This window comes from Globicephala melas, chromosome 17, assembly GCF_963455315.2.
Source record: "Globicephala melas chromosome 17, mGloMel1.2, whole genome shotgun sequence".
NCBI lineage: Eukaryota > Metazoa > Chordata > Mammalia > Artiodactyla > Delphinidae > Globicephala > Globicephala melas.
Genome location: NC_083330.1, coordinates 41,110,038 through 41,123,763, shown reverse-complemented (window position 1 = coordinate 41,123,763; position 13,726 = coordinate 41,110,038). Strand labels below are relative to the sequence as shown.

The following is a 13,726-nucleotide window of genomic DNA, read 5'->3' as shown; positions in this document are numbered from 1 at the left end:
TCACCACCAACCTCGTGATCATGTACGAACTCATGGGGGAGCAGAGAGCTGCAACGGCAGGGCTGTGTTGACCCATGACCTCGCTTTTAAAAACCCCAGTAAAGGGTTTTTCCAGAGACTTGGGTTCTGTTGGGGTAACACTGAGGAAGTTTGATCAAACGACCAGCAACTATTCGGTTTGGGGTTTTAATCACATGAGCAGGCATGACTATTAGCCAGGAGTCAACGGCCACACACAGCGAGAGACACCCAGTAGTGGAGCAAAAATTACGGAGGCAAAAGATCCCTGTGGGGCAAAGCTGACGCCGGGGTCTGGTCATGGATGGAGCAGGTCAAGGAGGCTGAGCTGGCCTGGACATAGTCCAAGGCTGTCTGTGTCAGAGGATGCCAATTAAACTGAAGGAATTCAGAGACCAGAAAGATAACTATTAACAGCTCTGGAAGGGGTTGAGTCGGGAAGACCAGCTTCTGATCTGACAGAGTTGCAGCGGGGAGAGGTGATGGGAAGGTTCCCGAGAAGAGCCTTATTTGGCTTGAGAGTAGAGGAAGGGGGTCAAACGACCAACTTGAATTGTTCTAGAGGCCGTTATCAGGTCTCTTCTGAGGAAACACACACACACACACACACACACACACACACACACACGAAAAAATGGGTAAAAACTGAGAAAAAAGGAAAATAGCAAGAAAAGCTTGAGGTTTACCATTAACTGGCCTTGGAATAACTTCTGAAAGGAAGAACGTGTGTTTGTTGTGGGAGAAGCTAAACCAGGATGTAACACGAGATAATAAGCAAACAGGAGGGGACAGTTTTGTCTGACCAAGAGCAGTAAGGAAGTGTGGAGATGCCACATCCGTTTTCTCACACTATGACCAAAGGGACCAGATTTCAGGGCGTGAACCTGCCACAGCGGAGTGGAAAGGATGTGCGGGAAACACAGGCGGACCCAAAATGATGACAAGAGGACGTCCTAGCTTGGGCTGCTCCCCAAGGCAGACTCTGAGACAAGTATTTGAGTGCAAATAGCTTTTGGCAGAGGTGATTGTGGGAAGCAGTGAGGGGTTGGGGAAGACAGACAGGCGGGAAGGCAAGCCAAATAAATGTACATCCTCTAGCAAGTCCACCACGGTGGTCCATCCTCCACCGGGGACAAACAGAGCTTAATCCCACCAGAAACACTGGGGGCCAGTGTGGAACGTGGGCTTTGGAATTATCCCACCCGAGGAGAGAGGGAGCCGGGCGTTTGTCCATCGCCGGTCAGTGGCTGGTCAAGGGCCTTTTCCCACATGGTGTGTGACCCTTGACCCCTGGTGGGCTGCAGTGGGCACAGCAGGCACAGGGGGCTTTTGCAGTCAGAGGGGGCCTTTGGGTGAGCATCACAGTTGCTCGCTGGTGGCAGGAGTTATGGCGGGGTGAATGCTGAGGGGATACGGCCAGGGCACTGACAGCATCTCAGCTGGGCACCTTCCAAAGATGCATCTTGGAAGTGAAGGTCTAAGAGTTATGCCTTTCCATGTACACATGTCCCTGGTTAAACAAGCAGGGGGGGGGTGGGAGCGAGGAGAAAGAGAGACGAATGCTGTAGAGCGAGAGGATGACTACAGAGAAAAAAGCAAATTCAAGTAAGACCAGAGGTGCCAGACTGAGGACCAGAGCTGAAAAACTGAGTGCTAGAATTTTCTTGCCAGTTGCCCATCCCTGTGACAAAGGAAAACTGGATATTGTCCATTGAGCCTGATCATTCAAGTCTTCCCTGTTGTCATGCTGAGTATTGTGCTGGATACGGAAATAGATGCTTCTCTTCTCAAGAGTGAAGCTGGACGTGGGAGAAAAAGTTTGCCATGGCAAAAAAATTAAGCTGCTCTTGTTGGCATGAAAAACTCCACAGATTAGGGAAAACAGAACCTCTGAGTCCTCCTTTTAAGTGGTCTAGCAGTGAGAGCGTTTTCCCCAAATGAATTCCTGGGCCAGTATAAACCTCTGCTGCGGCCAACGCTGCCGTTCCTCTCTCCACCCATTTCCCCAGAAGCGTGAGCCCAGCCAAGTCCTCTTTCAATACCAGCTAAGCTCTTGGAAGGCATCTGAGAGTCAGTCTTGTGCAGTGAGAGGGTGTCTCCACTCAACGAACATGCCCCATTCATCCTTCGGGTCTGGGAGTGGCTCTCTCAGGTGCCCAGGGGACAACATCTCTTTCTATCAGTGGGGCTGTGGCTTTTGCTGATTTTTGCTCTTACCCAGGGGATGTTGTGAACTCCTCTGAGCTCAGGGCATCAGCCTCCCCCGGGAAGCCAGAGGTATCAGGTCCTGATTCCTGGAAACTGTAAATATTACTCTATTTGGAAAAAGTGTGTATGTAGATGTAAGTTAAGGATCTGGAGATGAGGCGATGATCGTGGATTATCCAGGCCCTAAACGCTGTCACAAGTGTCCTTGCAAGAGAAAGGCAGAGGGAGATTTCACACTCATGGAGAAGAAGGCCATGTGCCAATGGTGGCAGAGACTGGAGTGACGCAATCTCTGGCCAAGGAACACTGACAACCACCAGAAGTTGGAAGAGGCACAGAATGGATTCTCCCCTGGACCTCTGGAGAGAGGGTGGTCCTGATGACAGCTTGATTCAGGACTTCTGGTCTCCAGAGCTGTGAGAATAAATTTCTGTGTTTTAAACCAAGCTGTGGTTATTTGTTACAGCTGCCACAGGAAAGTAATACATGAAAGTGTAAACCTGCTTCCCACTGGTGGCACCTATATGCTTTAATAGATGATATTTGTTTTTCTCTTTCTGACTTACTTCACTCTATATGACAGACTCTAGGTCCATCCACCTCACTACAAAAAACTCAATTTCGTTCCTTTTTATGGCTGAGTAATATGCCATTGCATATATGTGCCACATCTTCTTTATCCATTCATCTGTCGATGGACACTTAGGTGGCTTCCATGTCCTGGCTGTTGTAAATAGAGCTGCAATGAACATTGTGGTACATGACGCTTTCTGAATTATGGTTTTCTCAGGGTATATGTCCAGTAGTGGGATTGCTGGGTCGTATGATAGTTCTGTTTTTAGTTTTTTAAGGAACCTCCATACTGTTCTCCATAGTAACTGTATCAATTTACATTCCCACCAACAGTGCAAGAGGGTTCCCTTTTCTCCACACCCTCTCCAGCATTAACTGTAGAATTTTTGATGATGGCTATTCTGACCGGTGTGAGGTGATACATCATTGTGGTTTTGATTTGCATTTCTCTAATGATTAGTGATGCTGAGCATTCTTTCATGTGTTTGTTGGCCATCTGTATATCTTCTTTGGAGAAATGTCTCTTAAGGTCTTCTGCCCATTTTTGGATTGGGTTGTTTGTTTTTTTGTTATTAAGCTGCATGAGCTGCTTATAAATTTTGGAAATTAATCCTTTGTCTGTTGTTTCATTTGCAAATATTTTCTCCCGTTCTGAGGGCTGTCTTTTCATCTTGTTTATGGTTTCCTTTGCTGTGTAAAAGCTTTTAAGTTTCATTAGGTCCCATTTGTTTATTTTTGGTTTTATTTCCATTTTTCTAGGAGGTTGTACCACATCTTCCTATCCATTCATCTGTTGATGGACATTTAGGTTGCTTCCACGTCCTGGCTATTGTAAATAGTGCTGCAATGAACACTGGGGTGCATGTGTCTTTTTGAATCATGGTTTTCTCTGGGTATATGCCCAGGAGTAGGATTGAGGGTTCTTGCTCTTGAAGGGCAAGGGCTTGACCCCAGCCGACCTTGAAGGCAGGGCCGTCTCTTGGACATCTTTGTGCCCCGAGTCAGTCAGTGTCCAATCGGCAAAGCTGAAACCTACCAGAGATTTGAAACAGAATCTGAAATCAATCAGGGAATTTATTGAAAAAATCCTGGATAGCACAAGGAAAGGGTAAGGGAAACCGAATATTAGTAGCTGCAGGAAGCTGCTAGGGGGCAAAGGGCAGAGAGTGGAGCGGCTGTAGTCTTCACTGCCTTGATCCCCCGTATGACCAGAGCCACTGCTGCTGCTGTTTCAGGAAGTTAGAAAGCATGACTTATCCTGGATTGGGGTGCTTTCTCAGGGAGATGCCTGAGAATGACGCAGAGGAGGAGTGAAGCTGAGGATGTAGCTATGGTGACAAGGCTCTGTGCATATGTGTACGTTCGTGGGAGCAGGTGCTCTTCACTGCTTAGTGCCCAGATTAGGTAATTAACCAGGCTCCCGTAGCCCACTGTCATCCTCATAGCACTTGATCCATGACAGTTACTCCAGCTATGATTTTAATTATGCATTTTACTAGCTTCCCATCTAGACTGTTGGCTCCATGAAGTAAGACCTCACCCTCTTGCTTTCTCTCATGTCCCCTTGTGCCCAGCCCTCAGTGGCTACTCAGTGCACGGGTGTTGACTGACCACCAACCAGGATCTCTAGAGATACCTTTTCTTTTCTCATCAAAGACACACACAGCACATCAAAGGGTCTCATGGGACTGCCTGGTTTTTGAGAAGAAAGCTGGATTTGCAGGCTGTGTTTTTCCTTGGCTGTGGCTGTATCATTCAACTTTTCACAGAGGAAAGGCAGCAAGAATGGGTAGGCCAAAGGCAGTCAGAAATAGAAGCTGGGAGGACACACACTCCTTCCTGGAGGCACCTCTGAGTAGAGATTGGGTGGTCACCGAAGCAGGCAGAGCTGGGATGCCATAGCAGCAAGGCGCCAGCCCGGACTCTCCCATCATCCATCTCTCCCTCCGACCATTATTTCCAGCCTGCTGCCCTGATCCCACGGGCTTGTCTTCACTCCCAAAGGAAAAAGACGTGCAATAGATTGATGTGAGAATCTGTGTGTTTTGTCCCTGAGCCCAGTGGGAGTCGGCATTCTGAGAGCAGTTCTCATTCTCCCAGAGAGAATCTGACGGTCTGGGTGTGGACTCTCCCTGAGAAGCTGCTCTTTCCCTCTCGTGGCTGAAAGTGAATGGACTGAATCCTATGCTCGGTGGTGTTAATTAAGCTCTAATACTGAGAGTTTATGAATGTGACTGTCAGGTCTGCTGGACAATCACAGCTTGGGCTCTCCCAGATGCATTTTAATCTTGCCCCTGAAAATGTGCTGAGCAGACTTGCACTTGTTCAAGAGACTGCCGCCTATCTACCATTTGACCACAATATAACCTTTATACGTCTATAAGATACATACTTTTTTTTTTTTAACCCAGATAACTCCTGTATGGGAGGGATATAAAATGCATTTTATCTTGCATGTCCACTTTGATCATTTGTTGGTTGCCTGGGGCACTGTGTTGAGAAGGATTCTGAAGCACTGTGATCAGTAAATGATGGGCACCAGAGGACTTATAAGACTCTTTTATAAGAAATATACTAAAAACCAAAGGCTCAATAAGGTGCATTTCTAATCTTCCCTGGGAGGAATTCTGCTGCTCCTCTAGAATGCAGAAGGGACTATCGTTGTTGCTCTTCTTTCTTTCTGTTAATAGCAAAATTTCCCTTCCTGTCACACTTGCCTGTCAGCAGACGTGACATATTTCATGGTATCATTGAATGTTAATGCTGGGTGATTCTTCAGAGAGCATTTAGTCTAAGCAACTTGTTTTACAGAAGGTGAAAATGAGGCTGTAGGAGTCAGATTTTCAAAAGGTCAAACAGCTGGTTAATACAGGTCCTCTGTCTCCCCTTGTCTTCTTTTGCACCCTCTGCTTGCAAGGCAGGAAATCTGTCTTTACCTCGGCTGTCCGCTCGAAAAAATGTGGGCTTATGCAGGACGGGGACCTTGGGATGTCACAGCAGCACCTTCCAGCCCCAGAGCCTGGCTCTCTCACTTGATAGTTGAGTAACCACGAGCAAGTGGCTTCATCTTGCTAAGCCTCAGTTTCCTCACAAGTTAACTGAGGATGAAGATCGTGAGGTTTTAATGAGATAACTAATATAACGTGTGCAGCACTGGACCTGGCTCCACAAACACAGGCTACTGTTAACATCTGTAGGACAATCTAGCTGGGCTCATGATTCCTTATCCCGAGAGCCTACAATTTGGAACATCAGCTGATAATACACAGGGCTGCCTCTGAAATACCTGTGAGGAGTTCCAGGTTTCCATCAAATGAGATGATACATGGAGAGTGAGTTCTTTGCTAACTAAAAAGCATTTTTCATTGTTTATTTCAGATAACATATTTATCATCATCATTTTTCTTACTACTACTAATCATTTCAAGGGATATTCTGTGAGTATTGCTCTGATTCCATGACAAGTTTCAAACCCATGAAGGACTCTCTGGAATTCTTAACCTCCTTAAGGACAACCTCTTTTTGCTAACATTTATATCCTGACTTGTGTCTTTAAATTGATTCTTCTCAACAAGGTGATGTTTTAGGCAGATCTTTATATCCTGCTACAGTTTTAATTAGTATCACAATTATATTTGCTTTTTTATTGGTAGCTTATTCCTGGTTTGTATCCACAGTCATGTCCTAAAGGACACAGTTTTTAAAAGCCTAATAAATAAATGCTAAGTGTGTGTGTCTAGGCTTAAGTCAGCACAGCTTCTGAGCAGTGAGCATAGGTGTTTGTGAAGGGGAGTGGTGTCTTAAGGCAGAATCATCTCTTATGCCTTGGGATGTTGTCTGAGCACAAGTCCCAAAATATGCCATTCTCAGGGAAACACACTGAGAGCGCAATTGGGACAGGCTGGGAGCTGGGACCTGAGACCCTTTGCTGCAATGCTTGCACCTGCCCAAAAGTCTCCTCGAGTAACAAAATATGAAGGACGTATATAAGGGACTAAAAATAACTTCGGGTCTGTACAGTTGGGGCAAATTATGGACAAACAGATACAAAAAGACCAAAAAGCCCAACTGCCACTTCTGAAGAGCCGGGAGCAAAATCAGGGTGTCGGGAGCAAAAGCAGGATACTGCCTATGTCCCCTGCGCACGTCACCACCAAAGGGGTGAGCAAACTACTCCAGCCCGAGCCCTGGACACACCCCTACCCTCACCCCATATAAGGAGCCAGCTTGCCCCCATTCGGGGAACAAGCAAGCCAGGGAACATGTTGTTTCTTCTTGTTCCCCACTGCTGCAGCAGGGGCCGCAATAAAGCCTTGCCTAAATTTCTTGTCTGGCCTCTGATCAATTTCTATTGATGAAGGATGCCAAGAACCCTGGTCAGTAACACAATCATCGTGATCTTGTAGTCTTGACCCACGCGGCGTGTACCAGGAAATCGACCGGGAAGACTCTGTAGACGTGAACTCAATTGATGTCCCATCATAAGGTATCTTGAAGCCCCAGTGAGTACCCCGCGTCTGCACTTCATCCTGCTGGAGATGTGCTCAGTGAACAAAGTCCAGTAGTGGGGTTTGGCAACATTCTGACAGGCCGGGGAACCTGAAGTGTCCTTTATGGCTGGGGTTCTTGGATCCACTAGGGAAAACTCACTGAACTTTAGGTGTATTGTTTTTTTCGTGAGAAGGAAGCATAAAGACGATGAGGAAAAAGAAGGCTTTGTGATCGGAGACCCTGGGTTAGAGTCCTGGTTGGCCCCTGCCTTGTTATTAGCCATTTGATGCCAGGGCTGGTGCCTCCGTCTCCTCCAGGGTCAGTTTCCCCATCTATGAACTGGAGGAGGATTGTACTTCCACAATCTTCCAGACTTATGGGTTGTTGAGATAATAGCCACAGAAGGATTTGTAAGTTCTTAAGTCATTTTCAAAAATATCTCACGATGGGCTTCCCTGGTGGCGCAGTGGTTGAGAGTCCGCCTGCCGATGCAGGGGACGCGGGTTCGTGCCCCGGTCCGGGAAGATCCCACGTGCCGCAGAGCGGCTGGGCCCGTGAGCCATGGCCGCTGAGCCTGCGCGTCCGGAGCCTGTGCTCCGCAGCAGGAGAGGCCACAACAGTGAGAGGCCCGCGTACCGCAAAAAAAAAAAAAAAAAAATCTCATGATAATCATAACAATTTTAGTGATGCAAAGATAGTCCCACCCGGCATTCAAGTCCCAAGAGCAGAAAGGAGGAGCAGGAGAGATATAGCAAGAATAAAAGACACAACCTCTGCTCTTAAAAGCTGCAGTCTAGACTGAGCATGTGATCCTGCTGGTGAAACCCCAGTGAAGCCTGGACCTCAGGGCTTGTGTCAGGCAGGTCTCTTTCAGCCATGAGTGATAGAGCCCACGCCAGCATGGCCTCAGCAGAGAGCAACTTATTGTCTCTCATCGCGGACAAGATGACAGCTGGATCCAGAGGCTCAGTGGCATCGGGCCCTGGTCTCCCTCCTTCAATCTCTTGGCTACACCTTCCTCTTTGTTAGCTTTTAGTCTTGGGCGAAACCACAGTTCTTGTGTTGGTCCCAGCAGTAAAAGAACTTCTCATTCCCAAGTCCTAGAACTTGAATCCAGTCTTGAACGGAATGGCTTGGGTCATGTTGGTCATGTTTCCTGAACCAACCACCATTGCCAAGGGCCTGCAATAAGCTCTTTCATTCATTTATTCAACACATACTTATTAAGCATCTACTTTGTTCCTAAAGCTTTTCTGGGAGCTGAAGATAGAGCGGTGAACAAAACAGACAAACAAGTAAGTGTACAAACAAACAGATAACTTCAGACACAGACTCAAATTTAGAGGTTCTGGGTGAGGGCTAAGGCTGCATTTTAACAAGCTCCCCAGTGAGTCGATGCCAATGGCGTGGTCCCCACTTTATTAGATCGCATGAACACAGTATAAAGAATGTGCTCCAAAGAACTAGTGAGCAGTGTCCAGCCGCAAGCCCCCTTTTCTTAGGCTGGGGAAGTTCGTGTAGACATGAACAGAGTAGACAGCAACACATCAGTGACCATAACTTCAGGATGGACGGGAAACAGTCTGCTTGCTCAAAGGGCAGCAGCTGGAACTATAATTGTTCAAGGCATCATTTCTCACCCTGGAAGGCCCCAGTATCACCCAGGCCAAAACTCAGATATTTCCTGCAGATATAAAAACGAGGATTTTTTTTCTTCCTCCCTTTCCAGCTTAAATATTTGTAAAGATGCAGTCTGTGTGGGAATGCATCATTTTGTGCTCCAGATGCGGGGTTACACGTTTAGGGTCCAATATTATGTATTATGGTTGATCGTTATTTCACGAGCTGTCACTCTTTCTTCCCTTCAGAACAGGCTGTAATATCTCATCTCTTTCCCATCCTCTGAAAGGCAGATCCTTGCCAAAGATGTGTCTATATGTGGAGACCAGGAGCTGGTTTCTGGAAGTGAAGAGTGAGTGATGCTTTGAAATCCGGTTTCACAAGCCTCCCAGTTTTACCAGAGGTAAGAAACCAAAGCTGAGTCAGAGCAAAGCCAGATACCGCTTCTGGAACCTTCTCAGGTAAAGCTGTCCTGAGGCTATTTCTGTGAGTTTCTCCTTCTCCTTTCCCAGCTTCTCCTGTTCGCTTCCCTGGGGAAAATATACAGTGTGACCTCCTTTTCTTCTAATTTTCTGTCTTGATATCTAGCCTTTGGTCACTATCTTTCCTTCTCTGAAGGTCAGAAATAGGGGCCTTGCCATGCCAGGTATGTAGACATGTCCATGGATGTTTATTAAGCGAATGAACTACTGCTGCAGTTGAATGTGGGGAGTGGAAGATAATTATGATGGGAGGCACCCAAGGAAGGCAGGGTGCAGACCTCAGCTGAGGAAATAGGCGAGAAGGCAAATCCTTGGTGGTTGCATTAAGCATTCTACCTCGGGAAGCAACTGATGTGATGCCACTTCTGGATAATAAAGCAAGGAGATGGTTAGAACCACTCTTTAGAACCTCCTTCTGGATCATTCACAGATCAGTCACTTAAACGGAAATGTAGATTAAAGGTGGAGACCCAGAATTAGAAGAGGACAAAGTGGAAACGTCCCAGCGCTCATCCTGTGGGGCTCAGGTACCAGAGAGGAAAGTGAGTCCAACAAAGGGGGTGACCTGACCAAGGTCAGCCAGGACCTTTCAATGACAAAGCATTGCAAGGCATAGGCTGAAGCCAGGGCGGCCAAGGGCAGCTTAGATTCACCTGGGTGCACAATTCCTAAAGTCTATCGAGTTACATAATAAAGAAAAAAAATGATATCATTTAGTCATTTATGGATAAAAGAATGACATGAGTGAAATGTTGACTTTACTCAGAACTTCTCCGTCTGCGACAAGATGCTTGGTGGAAGGTGGACGGCTCCATCTGTAGAGGAGAATAGTGGTCAGTGAGACGGTACCTCCTGACTGCCCTCTGTAACTGACCAGCCTCCTGAAGGGTGACCCCTGGTTCTTTTGGACCTGGCAATTTCCTCCCTTTTTAAAGAGCTTCTTGAGTAGAATTTGAATCCTAATTTTAAAAAGCAATGATAAAACAAAAAGATGAAGAATTAATTCAAATCACACGTCACTTCCCGCCTCCAGCCCTCCAATCCAAAGGTCTTAGCAAGGCCTTAGCCCCTAATCAGTCTGCCGTGCCACCTGACTTCTCACCTCTCGGAGCTACCGGCTCCATCCTGTCTAAGACTAAGTTATGCATTGAAATCATCAAGTCTGGGAAAGTGGGTTCTCTGTTGCAGCGTGTGAGAAATTGTCTCCTTTTAAAAAATTTATTTTAAACAGTCAGGTGAGTTGTCAGTATTCATGCCTGGACTATGAGAGATGAATTCAAACGAAATTGTAGTGGGGGGCGTGCGCTTGGGGAGGAGAACAGAAATACAGTCCAGCATTCACTTAAAAATATGAGTTCGACCTTAGGTATGAAGGTGAATGGGGGTAGACTTTCCTGAAACCAAGTTCAGATGTGACCTTTCCTAAAGAGGCCCAATTAAGATCATAAATCAAATCACCTCCCAGATTTGCATGTGTAAAGGAGCAGTTATGGTTGTAGCAGCCTGTTTGCATGGTGAATTATGTATAAGGAGCTGTGCCTTCCTTCTGTCATCAAGACGCTATTTCAGCCATTTCCGTATTGATTTTGTAGACTGGAAAGCCCTTGTTGCCATTAATTACATCTGTTCAAAACAGGAACGAGTGGCGATAGATTGGTAATAAAATAAGACAAGGCAGAAAATCTTGCAGAAGACCTCCACCAGTGCTGGGAAAGGGCAGGCTTGGAATTATCTGTGCAAGGAATCCAGGCTGCCAGAGGTCAGGAGGACAAAACTGTCTCTCAGGGCAGAAGACACTTTTCAGATAACTTGTCCCTGTGTCCTCTCCTCTCATTCCCCCAGGGGCAAGCTTGTCGGAGTCATTCCACAGCATCGGGCAGCATCCTTTCTCTCCACCTGTGTGACACATCACTAGACACCCTCCCCGCTCCGTCAGCAGCATGTTCTCTTGGCTCAGTTTGGCTGACAACACTCAGGTAGGTCCATCCCAGCCCAGATAAGTACTTTGGTTCTCAAGTTGTCCACGCATTAAAATCGCCGCCCAGGGAAATTTAAAAAAAAACAAAACACTGTAGATTTTCATTATCCTTATGGTTGTTTGATGTTTGTATTTGGTTTGTATTAGAAATCTATGACTATTCCCACTGCCACCCTTAAGTAAAATAAATCACCCTTAAATAAAACAAAACAAAACAAAACACTGATGTCCAGGGCCCTGTCACCCCCTGAGAGCCCGATTTAATTGGTCTGGGTGGGCCCAGATGTTCAGTTTTCTGTTCTGTTTCTTTTTAGCTTTTCCCATTGATTCTAATGGATGGCCAGGGGGGAAACTTAATGCATTTACGAAAAGCATGAATACTTCAGGGAAACTGTTGCTTTTCCATAATTGTGTTTTGTTCAGGCAGGGAAGTGTGCTGTATGGGGAGGCCTGAGCTCCTCTGGGCTTCTCACCCCCACTGGCCAAATGCCTCAGCCTCGCTGGGCTCAGGTTCCTCTCAGATGAAATTAAGAGTCTTCATTTCCTCTGGTTCTTAAGGAGGTGATGTTGCCAGAGCTGCTCAAAACCCGTCAACCCCCATCTGTAGCAGAGTTAATGTAAATCTTTAAGTTAAAGCGTCCAGAGATAAGAAAGGAAGCTACAAACAAACACCCACGTGGAACCAGCTGGGACCAAGGTGGTGATGAATCCGACCTCCAACAGAGCCTGAGTCTCATTATAAGCTGATGTTACTACGGGAGCATAATAAATGGCACACCTATCGGTGACCATGACAGGACATTAAGGACCAAAAAAGAATAAAAAGGGGGTGGCATCTCACATCCTGGAAAAGCCCTGCCCCTCCCCCCGGTAGACTAATGCATATGCCTCTCTATCACTGGCCTCACTCCTCCTCCCTTTGCCTTTACTCTTTAAAATTAAATCCCTCTGGCCAGGTGAGATTTATTGATCTGTGAACTTAGTTCCTGCTTCTCCATTCTTTGGCCACTGAATGAAGTTTATGCTGTGTCCGTCTCAGCTTAGGTTTTCTTATTCAACAGCTTGAAAAAGAACCCTCCCCAGCGGAGGCAGAGAGCCTGGCCAGGCTGGGGCCCGAGCAGGGTCTATAGGGCTTAATTCTGTGACAGTGACTCTGGGACTCCTGCAGGACCTCCGTTCCTCTGCCTGACCGAGGTGCAGTGAGTAAAACCAGCTTTCGTGCCTCATTTAGCCCAGTTTGTAAAAGGGACCCCACTTTGTTCTCTCTTCCTTCAGATTTCAGTTTTGGCATAACTCTAGGTTGGCGATTACATTCTCTAATCAAAACATCTTCTTACATTCAACTCGAATTCACTTGAGATTGGCATCCACGGCCTGACACTGGAGGAAAAAGGTCAGGATGTTAGGTTCCAGGTGGCAGTCCTGCTCAGTCCCCTATCAGAGCTAAAAGCAGGCAACATCACACCTCAAAAGGCACCTTGGACTTAAGCTCTCTAGCCTGGCAGCCCAGATGCCCATGACACTTAGAAACTTGTAGATTGAAAAAGAAACTTCAATTTCTTGGAGGCATAAAACTCCCCCCAAGTCCCCGATTTAAACACAAAAGATACGAATGTCTATTTAGCCCTAGAAGACAGGATGTCACACAAGAGCAGCTATATGAGTTAATACATTAAAAAAAAATGGGTTAATAAATCTTAAGGGCAAAATTGAAGGGCAGGCAAATTAGAAAGATGCACGTTACGTTTTCCCTGAAATGGAGCACACAGTGAAAAATGAAATAACGCAAGGATTTGGGACTGAAATATGCTGAGGTCTCCCTGATCTCGTGCTGTGCACAAAAGCAGTCCTGGTGCTTATGTATGCGAGGGCGTGCGTGGCTCTTTTCCTCTTCCTGAATCTGCTGCTGGAATCTATCGTCCTGTCCTTTTGCATAACCTTCTCTGCAGGGTAGATGCACTCTCCCAACTGGGGCTCTATTTGCTCAGCCAAATCCCATTCTGAGAATCAACTTTGCAAATGGCAGCTTCACAGGCACACAAATGTGGCTGAAAACTAGGGACCTACAGGAACGGCCTGCGTTTGGAAGTTAAAGAGACTAAGCATCCCTGTGGAACAAGCTCATATTTCCTGAGGACTCTGATGGCTTGTGCCATTTGAGGTGACCGGTCTCTCCAGATGGGACATACCACTTTGTGCACTGGGCTGTAATTGCCCATGACAATTGCAGTCTTCTTACTACACCAAGAAGGAGAGATATGCCAACAAAAGCAACCAGAAACCCACACTGTTTGAGGCAGATTTCCTATTAAAACTGTAATGTTCTCCATTAGAGAAATTCTTCCCCATGTTCTCA

General features: G+C 46.5%; 1 long non-coding RNA gene across 2 annotated transcripts in view; it reads left to right on the top strand.

Moving 5' to 3' along the window:
• Nucleotides 1–13,726, top strand: part of LOC115856575 (uncharacterized) — a 367,268-nt gene that overhangs the window by 348,739 nt on the left and 4,803 nt on the right. The window contains exons 5-8 of one of the 2 annotated variants that reach the window (XR_009559663.1): nucleotides 8,539–8,585; nucleotides 9,200–9,313; nucleotides 11,235–11,368; nucleotides 12,432–12,564. This is a non-coding gene — a long non-coding RNA (uncharacterized lncRNA). The remainder of the gene's footprint in view (nucleotides 1–8,538; nucleotides 8,586–9,199; nucleotides 9,314–11,234; nucleotides 11,369–12,431; nucleotides 12,565–13,726) is intronic. The other variant, XR_009559664.1, reaches the window with a different exon arrangement.